The sequence below is a fragment of the Mustela lutreola genome, chromosome 9 (assembly GCF_030435805.1).
Source record: "Mustela lutreola isolate mMusLut2 chromosome 9, mMusLut2.pri, whole genome shotgun sequence".
Classification (NCBI taxonomy): domain Eukaryota; kingdom Metazoa; phylum Chordata; class Mammalia; order Carnivora; family Mustelidae; genus Mustela; species Mustela lutreola.
In genome coordinates this window covers 18,570,169-18,592,108 of record NC_081298.1, presented here as the reverse complement: position 1 = coordinate 18,592,108, position 21,940 = coordinate 18,570,169, and positions in this window count along the sequence as shown.

The following is a 21,940-nucleotide window of genomic DNA, read 5'->3' as shown; positions in this document are numbered from 1 at the left end:
GAGGACCAGGTACGTGCCTTCCAGAAGCTTCTACCTAATATGGGAAATAAGAAAGTAAACAGATTATTAAAATGAACTGTTTTCCAAGTATTGATTTTTGTTAATTTTTTTAATGTAACAAACTTTTATTACTTACCAGTTGATAGGCAACATTCTAAACACTATACAAATTTAACTTATTTAGAACTTGGAACAGTGATAAAGGTACCATTATTAGCCCCATATTCCAGATGAAGCTACAGAGAGCTTGTAACTTGTGTAAAGTCAAATTGTCTGACAAGTGGCCAAACTAGAATTCAAATCTAGAGAATGGGTTTCCTCTTTCTAACCACTGTTCTCTGAAGGCAGTGGCTCCTAAATTTTAGGGGAATTTGTGCAATTTCACAAAAACACAAATCCTCAGCCTCACTCACCTACCCCACTTCCCACAACTCTCAGATTCCAGTTCAATCAACTGAGGTGGGAAACCTGGGAGCCTACGTTTTTGGTGTGTGTCCCAGGCGATTCCAATGCAGGCGTTCTGAGGGTGGTCCAAGGAACACAGAAGGATTGACCGCTTTTCTCCAAGGGCGCACTGAGGAGTAGGGCCCAGAGCTCTCGGCTCCTTCAGGCGGAGACAGGGAGGCTGCCATCTTCATTCCCGTCCTCCAGAGCTCTACGGAAAGCCTTTAGGGAACAAAAGCTCTAGAGAGCGAACCCAAGTTTATTATTCAGCCTGGTCCCTGGCAAGGATGGTGCAGTTCTGCCTTGGGCAAAGACATTTGAGAATCACTGCAACAGGCCCCTCCCAACAGAAGATCAACAAGAACATCCACCCAAGACCAAGCTCATGGGATCAATAAGAACTGCAGAACTCCAGAGATGGGGAATGCAACACATAGAATTCATGGCTTCTTTCCCACGATGCCTTAATCTTTCAAAGTTAAATTTTTTTTTTAAACATATATTTTTATCCCCAGGGGTACAGGTCTGTGAATCACCAGGTTTGCACACTTCACAGCACTCACCAAAGCACATACCCTCCCCAATGTCCATAATCCCACCCCCTTCTCCCAACCCCCCTCCCCCCAGCAACCCTCAGTTTGTTTTGTGAGATTAAGAGTCACTTATGGTTTGTCTTCCTCCCAATTCCATCTTGTTTCATTGATTCTTCTCCTACCCACTTAAGCCACCATGTTGCATCACCACTTCCTCATATCAGGGAGATCATGATAGTTGCTTTTCTCTGCTTGACTTATTTCGCTATGCATGATACGCTCTAGTTCCATCCATGTTATCGCAAATGGCAAGATTTCATTTCTTTTGATGGCTGCATAGTATTCCATTGTATATATATACCACATCTTCTTGATCCATTCATCTGTTGATGGACATCTAGGTTCTTTCCATAGTTTGGCTATTGTGGACATTGCTGCTATAAACATTTGGGTGCACATGCCCCTTTGGATCACTACGTTTGTATCTTTAGGGTAAATACCCAGTAGTGCAATTGCTGGGTCATAGGGCAGTTTTATTTTCAACATTTTGAGGAACCTCCATGCTGTTTTCCAGAGTGGCTGCACCACACACGAAAATAGACTCAAAATGGATGAAGGACCTCAATGTGCGAAAGGAATCCATCAAAATCCTTGAGGAGAACACAGGCAGCAACCTCTTCAACCTCAGCTGCAGCAACATCTTCCTAGGAACATCGCCAAAGGCAAGGGAAGCAAGGGCAAAAATGAACTATTGGGATTTCATCAAGATCAAAAGCTTTTGCACAGCAAAGGAAACAGTTAACAAAATCAAAAGACAACTGACAGAATGGGAGAAGATATTTGCAAACGACATATCAGATAAAGGACTAGTGTCTAAAATCTATAAAGAACTTAGCAAACTCAACACCCAAAGAACAAATAATCCAATCAAGAAATGGGCAGAGGACATGAACAGACATTTCTGCAAAGAAGACATCCAGATGGCCAACAGACACATGAAAAAGTGCTCCATATCACTCGGCATCAGGGAAATACAAATCAAAACCACAATGAGATATCACCTCACACCAGTCAGAATGGCTAAAATCAACAAGTCAGGAAATAACAGGTGCTGGCGAGGATGCGGTCAAAGTTAAAATTTTTTTTAAAGATTTTATTTTTATTTATTTGACAGAGAGACCACAAGTAGGCAGAGAGGCAGGCAGAGAGAGAGGGGGAAGCAGGCTCTCCACCGAGCAGAGAGCCCGATGCGGGGCTCGATCCCAGGATCCTGAGAACACGACTTGAGCTGAAAGCAGAGGCTTAACCCACTGAGCCACCCAGGCACCCCAAAGTTAATTTTTTTTTCATTTTATTTTTTTCTCATTCTATTTATTTAATTTTTCCTCTTTCCTATTTTAATGTTTTTAACCATTTTACTTTATCAATACCTTTTTTTAAAATCTTTTTTAATTTTCATTGTTATAGTCGTATTCTATCCCTTCATTGTATTTAACCTTATTTTATATATATATATAGGTTTTTCTTTCTTTAAAATTTTGAGATGTACCCCTGGGGATAAAAATATATTATATGTTTATGAAAAATAAAAAATTAAAAAATTGAAAAATAAATAAATAAATAATTTGGCGATGCAGTTTCTTCTAATGGATCAAAATATACCCTAAATCTAACACATGGATTTGTTCTAGTCTCAAGCCTAATCACATTCTTTTCCCTCTTTTTTTTTCTTTTTTCAGCTGACTTCTTATCAATTCCTTTTTTAGAATCCTTTTTGATTTTCATCTTTACAGTCATATTACATTCCTTCATCTTGTTTACCCTTACTTTTGTAAATATATGTTTTTCTTTCTTTAAAATTTTGGGAGGCAGTTTCTTCTAACAGACCAAAATACACCAAAATCAAATGTGTGGCTCTGTTCTATTCACCATTCTAATAAATATAATATTATATATACTTTCATATATTTTTATATATACATATTATATATAATATGCACAAAAACACAGATTCTTAGATATATATATTATATACACAGATATATATAATATATATTATATATTATATTATATATTATATTAATTATAATTAATTAAATAATTATATAGTATATATTATATATTACATATATTATAATTTATATGTACATATTTATATGTATATATACATATTTATTATATATTATATATGTATGTATATATGTATACATATTTATTATATATTTATATATAAATATATATGTGCATACATATGTATATGATGAAGTTCTAGAACCTAGGTGAGGTTTGGTGGGCTGAGGTCCGGAGCCGATGACCAAGAAAGAATTCTTGAGACATCTTTGGTGCAAAATGGTGGTTTATTAAAGCACGGGACAGGACCCGTGGGCAGGAAGAGCTGCTGCCCCGGGTTGTGAGGGATGGCAGGTTATGTACCCTGCTGTTGGGGGAAGGTGAGGGGAAGGGAGGTTTCAGTGGAGTTTTCATATGCTAAAGAGGGCCTACAAGGTGCCAGGATGTTCCAGGCCTGCCGGAGGCCTTGCCCTTGCTGCTGGAGCAATGTTGTCTTTAGACCAGCCATTAACATTAAGATCTTTGGGAGACTTTTTGGTGGGGTGTCACAATCCTGCTATCAATCGTCTTTGTTAGTGAGATTTAGAACATTTGTAAGCCAAGGGAGACTCCTGTCTAGCAGGATTGTGAGCTCTGCAAGTTAACTATTTGCTTATTGTTCATGGCAGTCAGGGCTGCCTGAGGGATGCTACACTTATGGAGGGGAAAGGGTGAAGAGGGGGTGCAAGGCGCCAGCTTTTGCTTTGTCCTCAGCCAGCCTCCTGCTCCCTCATCATATATGTATAAATAAATATAATATTTATTTATTTTTATATTTTTATATACACACATATATTATTATATTAATTATAATTAATTGAATATATATTTATATATACATATATTTCTATTTATTTATACATATTATACATAATATATATATTATGTAATATAATATATATATTAGAATAACTGGGATCCCAGAAGAAGAAAGAGAGAGGGAGGCAGAACCAAATTATACCAGAGAATTTCCCTAATTTGGCAAAGAGAAAAAGCATCAAAATCCAGGAGGCACAGAGAATCCCCCTCAAAATCAATAAAAATAGGTCAACACCCTATCATCTAATAGTAAAACTTACAAGTCTCAGTGACAAAGAGAAAATCCCAAAAGCACCTCAGGACAAGAGGTCTGTAATATACAATGGTAGAAATATTAGATTGGCAGCAGACCTATCCACAGAGACCTGGCAGGCCAGAAAGGACTGGCATGATATATTCAGACACTAAACAAGAAAAATATGCAGCCAAGAATACTATATCCCACTAGGCTGTCATTGAAAATAGAAAGAGAGATAAAAAGCTGCCAGGACAAACAAAAACTAAAAGAATTTGCAAACACCAAACAAGCCCTACCAGAAATATTGAAAGGGATCCTGTAATTAAAGGGAGAACCTAAAAGTAACAGACCAGAAAGGAAAAGAGACAATATACAGTAACAGTCACTTTACAGGGAATACAATGGCACTAAATTCATATCTTTCAATAATTACCCTGAATGTAAATGGGCTAAATGCCCCAATCAAAAGACAAAGGGCATCAGGATGGATTAAAAAAACAAACAAACAGACAAACAAAAAACAAGACGCATCAGTATACTGTCTGCAAGAAAATCATTTTAGACCCAAAGACACCTCCAGATTTAAAGTGAGGGGGTGGAAAACAATTTCCCATGCTAATGAACATCAAAAGAAAGCTGAAGTGGCAGTCCTTATTTCAGATCAATTAGATTTTAAGCCAAAGACTATAATAAGAGATGAGGAAGGACACTATATCATACTTAAAGGGTCTGTCCAACAAGAAGTTCTAACAATTTTTTTTTAAGATTTATTTATTTATTTGACAGACAGAGATCACAAGTAGGCGGGGGGGTGGAGAAGCAGGGTCCCCACTGAGCAGAGATCCCAGTGCCGGGCTTGATCCCAGGACCCTAAGACCATGACCTGAGCTGAAAGCAGAGGCTTAACCCACTGAGCCACCAACACACCCCTAGATCTAACAATTTTAAAGAACTATTCCCCTAACATGGGAGCAGCCAATTATATAAACCAAAAAATAACAAGATCAAAGAAATACATTGACAATAATATAATAATAGGAGGGGATTTTAACACCTCCTCAGTGAAATGGACAGATCATCTAAGCAAAAGATCAACAAGGAAATAAAGGCTTTAAATGACACCCTGGACTAGATGGACGTCACAGATATATTTAGAACATTACATCCCAAAGGAACAGAATACGTATTCTTCTCTAGTACATATGGAACACTCTCCAGAAGAGATCACATCCTGGATCATAAATTAGGTCTCAGCTGGTACCAAAAGATTGGGATAATTCCCTGAATATTTTCAGACCACAGTGCTTTGAAACTCAAACTCAATCATGAGAGGAAAGTTGAAAAGAACTCAAATACATGGAGGCTAAAGAGCATCTTACTAAAGAATGAATGGGCCAACCAGGAAATTAAAGAAAAATTTTTAAAATTCATGGAAACAACCCTATGACCCAGTAATCACACTACTGGGTATTTACCCTACAGATACAAATGTAGTGATCCAAAGGGGCACATGCATCCGAATGTTTATAGCAACAATGTCCACAATAGCCAAACTATGGAAAGAACATAGATGTCCATCAACAGATGATAAATAAAGAAGATGTGGTATATATATATATATACTGGAATACTATGCAACCATCAAAAGAAATGAAATCTTGCCATGTGCAACAACGTGGATGGAACTAGAGGGTATTATGCGGAGCAAAATAAGTCAATCAGAGAAAGACAATTATCACATGATCTCTCTGATATGAAGAATTTGAGAGGCAGGGCAGAGGGTTGTGGGGGTAAGGGAGAGGGAAAAATATGAAACAAGACGGGACCAGGGAGAGAGAAAAACCATAAGAGACTCTTAATCTCAGGAAATCAACAGCATTGTTGGGGGTTGGGGGCTAGAGATATGGTGGCTGGGTTACGGACATTGGGGAGGGTATGTGCTATGGTGAATGCTGTGACTTGTGTAAGACTGATGATTCACAGACTTGTGCCCCTGAAACAAATAATACATTCTATGTTAATAAAATTTTTTAAAAGGTGGAAGCTAGGGGCACCTGGCAGTCCATTAAGTGTCTGCCTTTAGCTCAGGTCACAATCTCGGGGTCCTTCCCCCTTTGCGCTCTCTGAGGAAGCCAGCAGCTGTGCCGTGAGGACCCACAGTCATGTCTATAGGAGGAGCCAAGGCGTCCTGACAACAGCCAGCACAGCCATGCAAGTTCGACATCTGGCCATTGGACAGTCTATCCCCCACCGACATCTTGATGCAACCTTCTAAGAGTTCCTGAGCAATATCACCTGGTTAAGCTGCTCCTGGATTATACGAAACTGTCAGATCGTAAGTGCTTGTGTCTTTAAACCCCTACATTTTGGGGTATTCCTTACTCAGCGTCAATAGACGACGAATACAAAGAAACAGCTTTTGCCATCAATGAGAGTCAGAAAAAAGCTGCAGACATGACACAGGAGCCAGGGCTGGAGGAACACAGGCCAGAAAGGAGAGAGAGGGCATTCATTCCAGGTAGAGGGAACAGCATGTGCTAAGGCACAGTGAGTGCATGGACGTGGTATTCTTGGGCTTTGCTGGGAGCACAGGAGGCACCCCAGTGAGTGGCTAGAGATGCAACAGGTCCCAAGTCAGGATAAACAGGGCAACCAGACATCCCAGTTTGCCCTGGACAATAACTTTTTTTTTTTTTTTAAGATTTCATTTATTTATTGAGAAAGAGAGAATGTGAATGGGGGAGGGGCGGAGGGAGAGAGAAATAATCTCAAGCAGACTCCCCATTGAGTGCAGAGTCAGACTCAAGGTTCAATCTCATGACCCTGAGATCTCTACCTGAACCGAAATCAAGAATCAGATGCCTTAACCGACGGAGCCACCCAGTCGCCCCCGACCCAGGACAGTCTTGATTGACACCTATTATCCACACATCCCAAGCAATTTACTCTTTGTCCAAGATAAAATGGTCTCATATTAGACGATTATGAGCTAGATGTGATCGCCCTGCTGATGAGCCCCATATGTAGGCTCTACCCTGGAGGCACGGGGAGCCGTGGAGGGGTTTTGAGCTTGGGAGTGACTTGATCCCAGGTGTTTCAGAAAGATGCATTTGCAGAGAAGGCACAGGCGTGCCAGGTGAACTGAGATTTCAGCATGGACTGGTCTGGAGTGAGTGTAGAGGCTTGACCGGGGTTGAACAAGCTGAGAGCAAGGGAGGCCCTGGACACAGCTGGTCAGGCAGTCAGTGACTACGACAGCCTCTAAGGAGGCCAGAACAGTGGTAATGGTGTCCAGGGAAGTTTCAGAAAATTTAGGAGATACTTAAAAGACTCTGTTGCAGTGAAAGCTGGAGGAGGAGAAGCTGGAGGGCAAGCTGAGGTGCAAAGACTGTCGGGAGCGTGGCCCCCACATTTCAGGGACCAGGGCTCCGTCTAAAAGTAGCTCTCAAATGAGTCACTTCAATCAGAGCCAACCAGGCTTTGGCTGGTTCGTTTCTGAACTGCAGGGGGGTCTGACCAAAGGAATCGAAACCACATGTAACCTTGGCTCGAGCAGATCCTGTCGGACCAAGTCTCCTGAGAGACCGGCAGCACCACAGACAGTCCCAAAGCTCGATAGCTCGTCTCCCGCACACAAGACTGCAACGATGCAAGAATTTTTTTTTTTTTTTCATTTTACAGATAGGGCCTCAGGCCTGGGACTGCTGGCACCCCGGCAGGGACTCAGATCCAGCCCGCCCCGGAAACCCAGTGTTAGCCAGACAGAGGGTTTTGGGTGAAATCCCTAGAAACACTCTCTCACCTTCTCCCGGCTGGAATACCTTGGCTGAACTTGAGTCATCCTCCTAATAAAAATTCCATGTTCCATCAGCAGAATGCTTCCAGTCCAATTAGATCAATTTTCTCTAAGTAGCAATAAATGTGTTTTCCTTTCAGAGGCCAGCCCGACACATTAAGCAGGCTTGGGGCGGCCATTCCCTAGCCCGATGGCTCCGAGGGTGCAGGGTCAGGGGTCACAGCGCCGCCGCCTCCAGCTCATTAGTGGGGCCCATTCATCTTTGCTGGGGACACCAGCACTCAACATGGTGGCAGGGCTCAGGGTGGGGGTCGGTGGGCAATTCATCAGGGATTCAGGTTCGCTGGAGACAAGAGCAGAAAAGCAGACCTGCTCATAGGCCTGCAGGAGCCCAGGCCCAGCAGCTGAGGCTGGGAACCGCCTGGTTAAAGGTTAACCTGGTCCTGGACATCGATCTGTGGACCCCCCCCACCCCACCCCCAGCCACCATACAGGGAATGAAGGGCCCCCAGGGCAAGCCCCTTTGAAATGCACCTGGCTCCTCTCTGCTGGCTGAGGTTCCCTTCCGGCCACCTCCCTAACGCCCCAAATCCATCCAAGCAAGGCCTCCAAGGGCCTGGAGAATGACACTGTCCCTTGCCCCACCCCCCAACACAGCTCAGGAACTTGCCAGAAAGAGACCCTTTGATTTGCAAATCCAGATGCTAGGAACAAGAGGGTACTTCAGCCAGGCCTTACCCTGCCTGACCTGGTCCACCGGCCCAGAGGACGCTTGGCTAAAAGCATGAGACCTTTCCACTTCCCAAGGGCTGGGACTCAGTGTTCCTCACACACACAGCCCCTGCCACCCTGAGCCAGCCGAGGCCCCAGCCCAGAGACAGGATTACCAGAGGCCCAGGGCACAGGAGGCATTTGCCAGGGATGCCGGAAGGGAGGACCACAGACTGAGCAGTTTCCACGACAAATCTTCATTGTCTTACAGTTCTGGAGGCTAGAAGTCCATGGTCAAGGTGTCAGCAAGGCCAAGGCCTCCCCGAAGATGCCCGAGAAGGGTGTGTCCCAGGCCTCTCTCCCAGCCTCCGGGGGCTCCTTGGCTTGTGGCAGCATCATTCCAGACTTTCTATGGCATTGTGTGAGTGAGTGAGTGAGTGTGTGTGTTTGTGTGTGTCCGAATTTCCCCTTTTTATAAGGACATCAGGCATATGGGATTAGGGCCCACTATCATGACCTCATTCTAACTGAATCACCTGTTTGAAGACATGATCTCCAAATCCAGCCACATTCTGAGCTACCGGGGGTTAGGATTTCAGCATATGCATGAGAGGGTATATCATTGAGCCCACAGTAACCTCCTTTTTGGGCCACAGGAGAGGGGAGCCGCAGTGATCCCGGCTCATCTGGGGACACAGATGTGAACGGAGTGACCGCCAGGCCCGGCAGAAGGTGCTGGGGATGCGGTGAACATCTGCAGTCTGTCCTGTGAGTTCGTAGCTGGCACGGAGGCAGGCGCTCATCCATCACGCAAGTAAATGTACAGTTACAATCTGTGATGAAAGCCCCGAAGCACAGGTGTGGGCAGCTAGAAACGCGGGTCCCCGGGTCACACTGCTGGTAAGACGTAGAGCTGGGCCAGGCGTGACAATGGCGAGATCATGCCTGGCGTCCCTGGGCTCTTGCTCAGTCCAGCCGACCCCTACCCTCACATCCTCCCGCCCCAGCCCCCCTCCCAGCCTGATCCTTTTCCTGGAAACTGGATTAATAGCATCTGAGCAAGCCTGGCCAGGAAGCACAGCTCGGGGTAACCTTTCTGGAGAGCTCCGGGGGCCTGGCAGAGGTCTTCCTGATTTACACTGCCCTAGTCAGCCCGCCCTCCTCGACAGAGGGCCCTTCCTTCTGCTCAAGCTGCACTCCATCCAGACAACAACCCCCAGGTCCTGGACCCCAAAGTCACCTCCTTGGGGAGACATTGCTGAACAGACCCCCCATAGCAGCTCCCACCCCAAACCTCTCCTCAGCACCCTAAGCCCAACTGAGACTAAATAATGGATTGCAAAATTAGCTGTTCTGTGTCTGTCTCCCCTGGAGGCTGCGAGCTTTCTGACAACTGAGACAATGTTCTCATGCATTCCCATCTGCCCCCAGTCCCACCCCGCGCCGGTGACACAGCAGTGCTCTGGAAACACGGGCTGAATAAATCAACAAAATTCTTGATTGTTTAATCAACCTCCTACTTCTCCCCAAACCACAAGCTGACCCACCGGCCAGAGGCCAAATCTCTGCTGCTCCTGAGGGCACCAGGGGGATAAAGAGGAGGAACAAGAGAGATGCTATTCGGAGGGGAGGGGGTGGTGGGGAGGGAGAGCTCGGGGAAACGACAAGAGAATGAGAACATGCAAAGTGGATTTGCAGAAAAGCGAGCATTTCCATTTGGCCAGACTGGGGCTTGAATGTTCGGCTCAGGCGGCAGTCACGGGTGCCCACAGAAGGTCTCTGAGTGGTGCCCATTCTGATAGGCAGAACAGGTGCCAAATGCGAGACCAGAGGTCAGGAAAGTGGAGTTTGCTATAGCCAAGGTGCTGGCGCTGCCCCCAGAGAAGGCAATCAAGGTGACTGAGGGAAAGCAGGAAAGGGGACAATGATAGCGAATCTGGGGACATGTGTGGCACAGGGAGGAAGGATCCGGTGGAGCAGTGTGATCAGGAAAGCAGAGGAGGAGGGAAGCTGGGCGGGTCCCGTGCACTGGGAGGGAGGCACTCAGGTCCTTCTTTTACCTGCCCACAGGGTGGATCAGGGGACCTGGCTTTGAACGCTGACCCTATCAGAGACTGGCTATAAAACCCGTGTGAGGGGCGCCTGGGAGGCTCAGTGGGTTAAGCCTCTGCCTTCAGCTCAGGTCATGATCTCAGGGTCCTGGGATCAAGCCCTGCATCAGTCTCTCTGCTCATCAGGGACCCTGCTTGCCTTTCTCTCTCTGCCTGCTGCTCTGCCTACTTGTGATCTCTCTCTCTCTGTGTCAAATAAATACATAAAATTAAAAAAAAAAAAAAAAGTGTGAGTGTGGCATCTCCAGTTCTCTGCCTTCTCACCCGCACGTGGGAGCTGGCTAAGCCTGTCGAGTACAACATGGGACGCACTGAGATCTCCAGCACAGATGCCAACCCACAGGTCCCTCCCGGGGTCTCCAGCCACACAGTCCTGGTGTAAACCAGGATTTCTCAAACTCAGCCCTGTAGACTTTGGGAGCTGGAGAAGTCTTTAATGCCCACGTGCCCTGTAGGATTTAAGAAGCATCTCTAGGAACCAAAACTGTCTCCAGACGTTGCCAGGTGTCCCCTGCAGGACAAAACTGTTCCATAAGCCATGCAAGTCTGTCACCAATTCTCTCGGGAAAGCCTTGTGCATACAGGAGGACTGCCTCCTGTCTCCCAGAGGAGGTTGTCCAAGAACCCCATGCGTCTGATCCACGCTCTTGGGATGTTTATACTGAGCTGTGATTCTGTTCTCAGGGATTTTACAGTTAGAAAGCATTTTGATATATGGGCTCACATGGTAGACTGGGCTGGATAATGGCCCCCAGAAGATGTCCGCAGCCTCCTCCCTGGAACCTGTAGCTGTATTTGCAAGGGGAATTTGCAAATGGGATTCAGTAAAGGTTTCAGAGATCAATTGATTGCCCTGGATTATCAGAGTGGGCCTGGCATCATCACAAGACTCCTTATAAGTAAAGGAGGGAAGCAGGTGAGTCGAGATCAAAAAAGAAGGTTTATGACAGAAGCAGTGGTCAGAGATAGGGAGACATGAAGATCTACATGGCATTGAACATGGAGGAAGGGCTCAAGCCAAGGAACACAGGTGTCCTCTAGAAGCAGGAAGAGGCAAAGCAATGGAATTTCCCCTAGACCCTCCAAAGGGAATGCATCCCAGCGAACAGCTTAATTTTAGCCCAGTAAGACCCATTTCAAACTTCTGACCTCCAGAACTGTAAGAGAATAAACTCGTGTTATTCCAAGTCCCTCAGTTTGTGGTAGTTTGTTACAGCAGCAATAGAAAACTAATACACACAGTCACACAATTAGGCAGAGGGGCATATAGCGTCTCTGAGGAAGGAGGAAGGCTGCCATGGGTGGTTGTTCAGGTCACACACTACCCAAACATAGTCAGCTAAGAAGGACATGGGGGGCTGAAATTTAGTCCACACTCCTCTTACTGAACTGTGAGCCCTTGTGGAGACTATGGCGACGATGAGGGGTTGGGGGGTGGGTAGAGAGAAAAGACACCCTTTTCTAATTCACACTCAGACACTTTCCATTTGCCAAAAAATGTGATCCTCAGGGAAGAGGGGCAGAGGTTCTTAATTTGACTCTCCCTGAGGTAGTCAGGAAGGCCTTCACAGAGGAGGTCACCCCTGGACTAGCTCTTTAAACAACAGGGAAGGAAAGGGGAGTCATTCCTAGGAAAGAGAATGGCACAGAAGTCTGAAAGAACTTGGTGCACTTGGAGGAAGAGGGAAAAGCGCCACCTGGGTGGGGAGGTCCTCTGGAGATGCAGGGTTCCATGTGGGACCTGCAGAGTCTGAGGGGCCTGTTAACCTTCAGGGGCAAGTGTCTTAGGAGTTCCGGCAAGAGGTCTAGGCTGTTCCACACCAGCCTCCAGATGCCACCCCAGCAACCTGGCCTGGATCAGACTCAGGGTCCTCTCCCGCCAGCCCAGCCCCACAGACTTCCGCCCCGTGGCTCCGAGGGGCGCCTGGTTGCTGAACCACTTGCTTTTCAGGGCTAGTAGTCTGTTGGTCCCTGCAGTGCCCTCCTCTTCCCAGCACTTAACTCCAAGACAAGTATTGATGGTGCCTTGACCTTCCCTAATATATTGCCACAAGGTGACGTGGGCCAGTCCTGCTGTCCCCGGCAGGCCACAGCCCCTCCCTGGCTCTGAGCAAGGAACAAGGAAAAGCCACCAAGCTGGGCACGAGGTTTGGGATACAAATGGCAATAAGTAAGTTGTTTTCAGGAGGCGAATGGGCCCCCACAGACTAATGGCCATCCATGGCTTCCTCCCTCCTCCTCCCCAAGCTTCCCCCCTCCAGAGCTGGCCCAGCTGGAAAGCTCCAGTGGCTCCAGACCCCCCTCTCCCCGCCCCCAAGCCCTTTTGCTGACAGTATAACCTTCAGGAACCTGAAATTCCTGAGTGGTCCCCAGAGCTCAATGCATCTTGAAAGAAAATTTGTGTAATGTCATTTCAGGCTGTCCCTAATCCAGAATTATTGAGGGGGGGGCTGGGACCTGGGAATTGCCTGTGACACTTGACAAATACTTGGCTTTGTGTAAATGGACAGGCTCCTGAAATAACTGCCTTTGGATGTCACATGAAGAGAAATTAATTCTTTATTAACTTCCGCAATGATAATCTAATAAACCCATCGGGCCTCCGGGCCCCAGCATTTAAAGAGCTTGGTGGCTTGGATGCAAATGTCTCTCGACCCCATTTTGTCGGGAATGTGCTCGTGGAGAGAAGAAATAATCAGCTCTGGGGGTCAGGTGTCAGATCAGGGTCAAAAGGGGTGACTTCCACGGCTCCACACAGACCCAAGATTCAGGAGACTTAGCCCTCTCTGTGAAGGCCAGCTGTGCTGGGTTTCCAGGGATGGACCTCCATTTCAGATACGCTGTTCCTTTGTCCCCAAAAGAGCATTTGTTCTGGTCAAATGACAGTCTCTCATTTTTGCTTAGATCATGAAGTCCCCATAACCATCACCCTCCAGTTCCAAAGGACGGTCATCCGTTTTCTTTCAACTCCTCGGTCCCTGCCATGTGTCAGACACAGGAATCCAAGACCCCTGTCTTTGGGGGATTACAGCCCAGTGAGGAAGCAAAACAACAAAATGGGCTGTGATTGTAAACTGGGGAAGTGCTATGAGGACCGCGAATATCGAGAGCAGACAGAGCCCACTTCTCCTCGGAGATGAGTCCTGGATGTGGTCACCGTGCCGGCCGTGCGAGCACTAGATAACGCGCTGGGAGTGGCCTTCGGGTCCTTTGGGTCCAGCCTCCCTGGGGAGGTCCTGGCTGCACCACCCCTGCCGTGAGCCCCAACAGAAACAGGAGTCTGAAGGTCCATCCTAGAGGCAGGAAGAGCAGAAGGAGGGGAAGGTAGGGGGATTATCGTTGCCTCCCAGAGCTGATGGGGGTTGCATGGGTCTTTGAGATCAGGGAAATCAGAAAACTCCAGACTGCCAGAGGCAGAAAATCCCAGCCTGATATGGTGCTTTTCCCACTTGCTCACTTCCCATCACAGGGAACTCACCACCATTCAAGGCCCCAGAGAACTCCTGATTGCCCAAGTTCATTGTGCGCACGCGCGCGTGTGTGTGTGTGTGTAAATGAATTTAGGGCATGATAAATGCATATCACAAACTAGCAAAGAAACAAAGTCTTATTCTATCCATGATACTAGCTCAGTGGTCTAACGATATGGATCTTCCAATGGACTTAAAAACAGTAAGAATCAAACAAGAAAAAAAAAAGGTAGGCAAATGGAATTTGGGGGTGTGGAAAGGATTTTCTAAGCATGTAAGCGATAGAAGATTCACAGAGGAAAAGATAAATGAACATGACTGCATTAAAAACTTGAAATTTCTCTACGTTATGGACTCAAGCAGGAGAATCAATACCCCTTTTTAAAGGGGTAAAGGTCGAAGGAGATAATTCACGAAAGAAGAAATACAAACAGCTAATATGCATATGGGGGAAAAAAATGTTCCATCATGTTCCTAATCATAGAAATGCCAGTTAAAGCTGCCGTAAGGTGTCAGCTCTCACCTATCAAATTGATTTTTAAAAAGCGTAACGACAACGTTTGATGGGGAAACCAGCGCTCCCTCAGGCTGCTGGCAGAGGCATAGACTGTGACAACCCTCCTGTTTTCTGGTATGTATTGAGAACCTTAAAACTTCGTCTAATGCCAGATTCTTCAATACACAAAGAGCACGGTTTCATAAAGAGAGAGTGGTGGTGTGAAGAGAGATGTGCAAGCCTCATCAACCAAGCACAAAACGTGGACTTTCATTCAGATCCGGATTCAAGTAAGTTGTATGTGGGAAGTCATTCTTGAGATCACTGGAGAAAATGACCAAGCCAGATATTAGATGACATTTAGGAATTATTGTCCATTTTTTTAAGGTGGGTAAAGGGCATCCTGGTTATGCCACAAGAAGTTATTGTACCTATTTAAGAAGTAAAACTTAGGGCGCCTGGGTGGCTCAGTGGGTTAAGCCGCTGCCTTCGGCTCAGGTCATGATCTCAGAGTCCTGAGATCGAGTACCGCATCAGGCTCTCTGCTCAGCAGGGAGTCTGCTTCCTCCTCTCTCTGTCTGCCTGCCTCTCTGCCTACTTGTGATCTCTCTCTGTCAAATAAATAAATAAGATCTTTAAAAAAAAAAGAAGAAGAAGTAAAACTTAACTTTTATAGGGGAAATAATTCAACATCAGGATCTGCTTTAAAACATTCCAACAACAACCAGAAAAAATGAGGAAGGGATAGATAAAACTGTCAGGATGTCAGTAATTGTGAAACCTGAATGATAACACAGGGTGTCTGGTTCACAACACTCTCCAACATATATTTGAAATTTTTCCCATAATAAAAGGTGTTTTTACTATATCATTTGAACCGGTTACCTTGCCTTGAGGTTCTATCCTGAGGAAATGTTGTTCAAAGATATGCACAAAGATTTATGTACAAGATATCAATAAGAAAACTAGTCATCAAAGAAAAAACCCATTACAGCAAAATATCACATAACAATTTGTGACAACAGCCAAAGAGCTACAACCTGGGCCACTGGGGCAAAAAGAGATTTTTAAAAACACATATCAGCCTTTGAAAAATGTTCATGTATTAAGTGATGGGAGAAGGAGAAGCAAGGTACAAAATTACAGTATTCACTATGATCCCAATTATCTTCGAAATGAATACATTTGCACAAGGGAAAAAAGGCCAAAAGGTTAACAGTGGTCATCTTTGGAAGGTATAATTACAGATGATTTTTATTTGCTTCTTTAAACTTTTCTATATGCAACAAGGTGGAAAAAATGTAATTATCTTAAGAGCTGGTGCCAAAACTCCTCTCAGAAAGAACCCAGCTTTGGAGAAACACCTTCATGCACACATGGGTCTAGAAGCTGAATCCTTGAAGGCCTGGCCCAAGGGGAATCTGACACCAGGCCCAGCTGCTCCTCAGGGCGATGTGGGCAGGGCTCTAAGGAGCAGGGGAGGCTTGGAGAACATAAACCAGAGGGGAACACAGAGGCTTTGAGTATCCTTTGCTTTGGGGATGGAGGGGTCAGCTCATTTCCCCTGGAACTCTGAGAGATCACGTCTCTCCCTGCACCCCAGCAGACATCTCAGTAACCCGTATGTTCCAAGTGTTCCACAATAACAGGCATTGCTTCTAAAATCAGAAAGGAAATTCGGGTTTTCTTTTTCTTTGTTAAGGGAAACCAAGTCTTATCCCAACCTGGAACCTACCTTCCCAGAGCCATCCCTAATCACTCCCCACCTGGATTCATCCAGATCAAGTTGGCTGTGTCTCTCCCCTGAAGGGAGTAAAGATGGCATTCACTTCGGTGGCTGACCTGAACTCTTGTCTGGTGGCGTCGCCCAGCATGCTGCTTCCCCCCAGAAGAAGCTTTTCATCCCGCTTACAAAAACCCAATCCAGTTTGTGGGTTTTTTCCCCCACTTACAGAACTGGTCTCCTTCCCATATCCCCCGCCAGCTGGCACTTCCTCTTGGGAGGTCTGAGTCCCCAGCTCTTTGAGGCTCCTTCTCCCAGGTTCTTCTGGGGCAGCCCCCACACACACACAAAGCCATGATGCTTTGGGGTTTAGTTTTTACCTTTTCAGTTTTCTGAGGACCGCCTATCCTTTCTATGAAACCCTTGCTATTAAAAGACCCGCTGTGGTTTCTGCCTCCTGATTGGACCTGACTGATAGGCCACTGCTGGGTGTCATCTTCCCCCACTGTGCAGCTAATGGGTGCACATTTTTTTCAAATGCACCTGTTAGAGTTCCTCCTGTGAGGCTGGAACATAGCCCCCACCCACCTAGAGATTGTTGGATCCCGTCTTCCGTCTTGACCAACCCTCCCAGTCTCACACCCTCTACCAGTGTGCTCCACTGACCTGTGGCCCTCATCATGGAGGCCTCTGCGCACCCCTGACAGCCTCCCTCCCTTTCTCCTAAAGCACCTTCCAAGAGGCCTTGCCCTCATCTGGGTACTCAAGAATCACACAAGAGCTGAGACAGGTGGAAAGTCAGGCACGAGTCATCCGGAAACTGCAATCCAGCCCCAGTGGGCCATGGCCAGTGTCAGCTAGCACCCCCACGGCTGCCCCTGGGGACAATGGACCTCCACAGTGAGAATCCGGCATCTCCATCACCCAGAGAGCCACGCACGTCACGTTGGGAACCGCCGTGCCACTCTGCCTCAGAGCACATTCACCCAGGTCCAGTGTTTATGCTGTTTACTAACTTCAGAGCAAAGTAGCAGTGCAAATAATATCAAAGCCCTATTTTGCAAATTGCATGTAAATTATATAATTTTCCCAGGAATAATTTTTACATCTAATTAGCACAAATTGTCTTAACAAAAAAAAAAAAAAAAAAAAAGTTGCATCCAAAAATAGTACATGGATTTTGGTTACCTTAATTAGAAATATTTCCTTTAAAATGGAAATAAGCAATCTTGCAAATCAAAGAGACTCCAAGGTCAGGCTTGGGGACCCCAGATTCTCTTGGGGATTCCAGGAGGTTCTTGGAGGAAAGATCTCATTGGAAAGAGGTTCTTATCTGGGAAAGAGAAGGTCACCCAAGGCGATCTCACCTCCGGGGTCGGGGAGTTAAACCACCGAAGGAAAAGAGAAGATACGTACAGAATGCTCACTTCCTCGTAACAACCTCAACTCAGAGGTGGTCCTAGCACTTTTGTATTCCACTGGAAGCAGCTAGTCAGAACCACAGGGCAGAGAGAATAGAGCTAGAGCATTCCCAGTGGAGCCTTGGAACATTCTTAATAAGCACAGGAGATGGACACTGGTGAGTTCCAGATGTCTCTGCCCCAACGTCCAGTGCTCTCCCCATAGACTGGGATTGGCTCCCTCTCCTCATCATCCATGGGCTGGATTCCTGGTCCAGACTCCTCTGAGAGCTCTTCAGCCGGCCATCCACCTGGGAAGGCATGTCATTTCTGTGTAGGGGCTCTGGCTGCCACAAGATCACCTTCATCCATCCACAAAGATGATAGCCAGAGGCCTGCCCCCCAACCCCAAGCCCTGGGACATTTGTCAGGGTGAGGCTCCTGGTCACCACCCACAGCCCTCCATTCCTCCACCCTGCCTAAAACCTACCACTGAGTTCTGTATTCATTACCAGGACCGTTACAAACCGAGAAGCTTAAACAGAAACTTATCTGTTCTAGAGTCCATGATCAAGGCACAGACCATGTCGGTGTCTCCTGAAAGCGTGAGGGAGAATGTGGTCCAGGCTTCTCTCTTCCTCAGCTTCTGGTTGTCTACTGACAATCTTTGATGTCCCTTGCCTTGTAGATGCCAAACCTTCAAGCATCCCTTGGCATTCTCCCTTCACACCGTCTTCCCTCTGCACATGTCTCTGTGTCTGAATTCCTTCTTTATAAGGACACAGTCATATATGATCAGTGCCCACCCTCACAACCTTGTTTTAACTTGATTATCTGCAAAGATCTTACGTCTGAATGAGGTCACATTCACAGGTACTAGAAATCGGGACTTCAACATTGGCAGGGAGGGTAGGGGGGATGAGGGCACAATTCAACCCACAACAGGGTCCCAGCATGCTTTGAGGTCTTGGCTAAAAATGCCTTGACAGCCCTGGGCAACCCCACCTGCCCAACAACCAGAGAGAAGGCTGACGCCTCTTCTGATGGGAACACCCCCACCTCCCATCCCCAGGCCCAGAATGAGTGGCTATGGGAAGTAGGTGTGGGAGAAGAGGAATGGAAGCAGTCAAACTCTGAGACCTGCCACATCAGTAGCATCGTGAAGATTAATAATTATTAAGTTATTCATAAAGATTCATCTGGATCCCTCCTAAGAGCTCCAGACGAAGCTTGCTCCTAGCTAGAGACAAATGGATGAAAACAACTCAGAAAGACACCCACCCACCAGCCCGGGAACCAAGAGACCCTGCTTCACCTCTTGGGGTTCTCTGGCCTCAGAAGCAAACCTGGGTTTGAAGTCCACCTGCCACTTTGTGGCCCCTTGAGCAGGTCTGTCCCTTTCTCCCAGGATTGAGTGAGCATGGCATACGAGGCGTTTGCCAAGTTACGCACAAATGGGCGCTTCTGTGTTTGCTGAGCCTCCCAGGGAAAGCCTGAGGCCCTGAGTCAGGGCCACACAGGCTGAGGAATGGTAGAGTGATAGCACATCACTGACACGGAGGCTGCCTGGAACTTATTTCTGCTCGTTGATGATGGTGGCCAACGCTGAGCCAGTAATGCCTAAAACAGACACAGCATGGCCCTAGAGTTGACAACACAGACAGGCAGGCACGCGCACGCGCGCGTACACAGACACACACACGCACGCACGCGTGCGCACTGCCTGGGTTTCAGAGCCCAGGGCCAGGGCCATTGTTCACTCTGCCCTATTTCACTTTTCTTCTGATGCTCTCAGAACCTCCCCTTCGGAGGTTCTCAGCAAGTTTATATTTGGGAATAATTGTAACGTAATTTGATACATAATTAGGGCAGAATAGAAGACTGCGTTTTTAACTACCCATACATCCCCATCTCATTTAAATAATTCCTAATATATCCAAGCAGGCTGCCTCGCGCGGCACTGATGTGTACTGAGCTGAGGATAATGAAATAAGGGATGGGAGAGGGGAAATGCTATTTCAGAGTCTGAAGATCACCAATTAATGACATGAAAAACCGAGAGGGACTCTGTTCGCTTAATGTCCCCTGCGCAAGGCACAAATGCAGACCCGCACAGGCTCCCCGGTCAGCTCCCTCAAGGCAATCAAGAGAAGCCAGAGGACAAGGAGGGCGGGGAGAGCAGCAGGAGCAGACCCGCGGGGACAGAGCTGGCACACGGACGGCCCCCGCCCCCACCCCCAAGACGGCCACTTTCACATCTCACTGCCCCTCCGCCGCCCTGACCCAGCCCCCACTCCCCGATGCCTCCCCTCACTCTCCACCACATGTTTCATGCCAGCACTGAGAACCAGCCAGACAGTCAAGGACCCTGTTCTAATGAAACAAGCTACTCGCTCAGCCACCTGCTCATCACAGCCCGTGGCCCTGAAGGACATGGTCCCCATCTGTACTTCCAGCCCAGGCCATAGGCCACAGGCCACTCCCTGGACTCTCACCTCACATGCTCAGGGCCTTTGCACAGGCTTCCCCTCTGCCTGGACGCTGGCCTGACTCCTCCCCGGCTGGCTCCTGTCCATCCTCAGGCTTCAGTTACGTGTCTCCTCCTCAGAGGGGCCTTCCCAGGACTCCTGTCATTTGCTACCGCAGAGCCTTGTGTACAGACACAAGATGTCGCTTTCATGTTCTATTCCCAAGCCCCCCGCTTCAGGGACCGTGTGGTATTTCCTCCTATGTAAGCTGACCCTAACCCAGAGCAAGCACAGAGTAGGAAGCAGCACCAGTGCTCCCTGTGTGTTGATTCTATGGGGGGCACAGCGGGGGAGGGGTAAGCAGCACTGGCCCCATGTTCCTGCTTTAGTGTCTCCCCTCCAACCCCCTGCATCACATGCTTCTTAGAATACCCCACCACCGGGCCCCTTGGGGAGGTTCATACCTCCTACTGGTGGCCTTTCTCTCTGCTACCCAAGACCTCTGCATTCCCATCACCTGTGCCCCATCAGCCAGCTCTGGGACATTACCATGCGGTTTCTCCAAGTGTGATTACCAAGCCCAGCAATGTCCCACTGTCATATGGAGAGGCAAGGAGTCTGGGTTGGGGCTGGAATGGGCCAATGAGCACGGCTTCTGGCAGGAGCTGAGATAGAGTTCCAGGAGATGGAAGTCACAGTCTAGGGCAGAAGCCCAGGCCAGCCAGGCCTCAGTGGCTAGGCTTCTGGGATGGGCCAGGAGAGCGCTAATAGTACATGCTCCTAGCGGTGCTAGTGCCTTAACAGAAACAAGAGTTCCTCCAGCACCCTTGTGCCCCTCCACCCTTACCAAACACACCTGCCCACACTCACTCCTCTTGTTTTTCCAGGACTAAGACCTCAACCCACAGTGTTGGGTGTGAACTTGATATCCAGAAAGATCCTTGCTCCGTCAGTGCAACCTACAGAACTCCCAAAGGGGAACACTTGGGGGGATTTTATTTTTCTCCCAAATGGCCTCTTAGCAGCAGATTTGACTCCCAGGATCTGGATTAGTATCATCTGCCCAGGGTATCACCGAGCTGTCCCACAACCCAGGATGGAAAATGGGCCAAAGCAGTTCCTGCCCAGGAACACAGCCTTCTCCCCTGTCCTCGCTCATCTGCCATCACCCTGGTGTCTGCTCACGGCTGGGCTGCGGGCCCCTTGGCCAAGCATCCTGGGCTGCAAGTTCCAATGTGAGCCTCCTGCCTGACCTCCGGCTCAGGTCCTCGCTAGCTTGGGAATCTTGGCAAGCATCTCCAGGGTCATTAGCTACATTCCTAGACAAACACCAGGTCCCAAGCCCTGGAAGCACCCAGGACTCCCTCCCCACGGCCAGCCCCTCTGTGGATCAGACAGACCAAAACACCCAGGACAAGCTCCCTTCTTAAACACACGACCCTGAAGACCACCACGGTGAAGAGTGAACACGTTATACCTCCTCAAACTGGTTTTTCAGTTCGAAAAACCCTCTGAGCACATGGGGTTTCCTCCAGGCCCCGGGGCAGCACGGGGGAAGGCTGGGAGCTCGGACTTGGAAACCAGACCCAAGCTCTCTTGCTTCCTGGCTTTGTGGCCTCGGC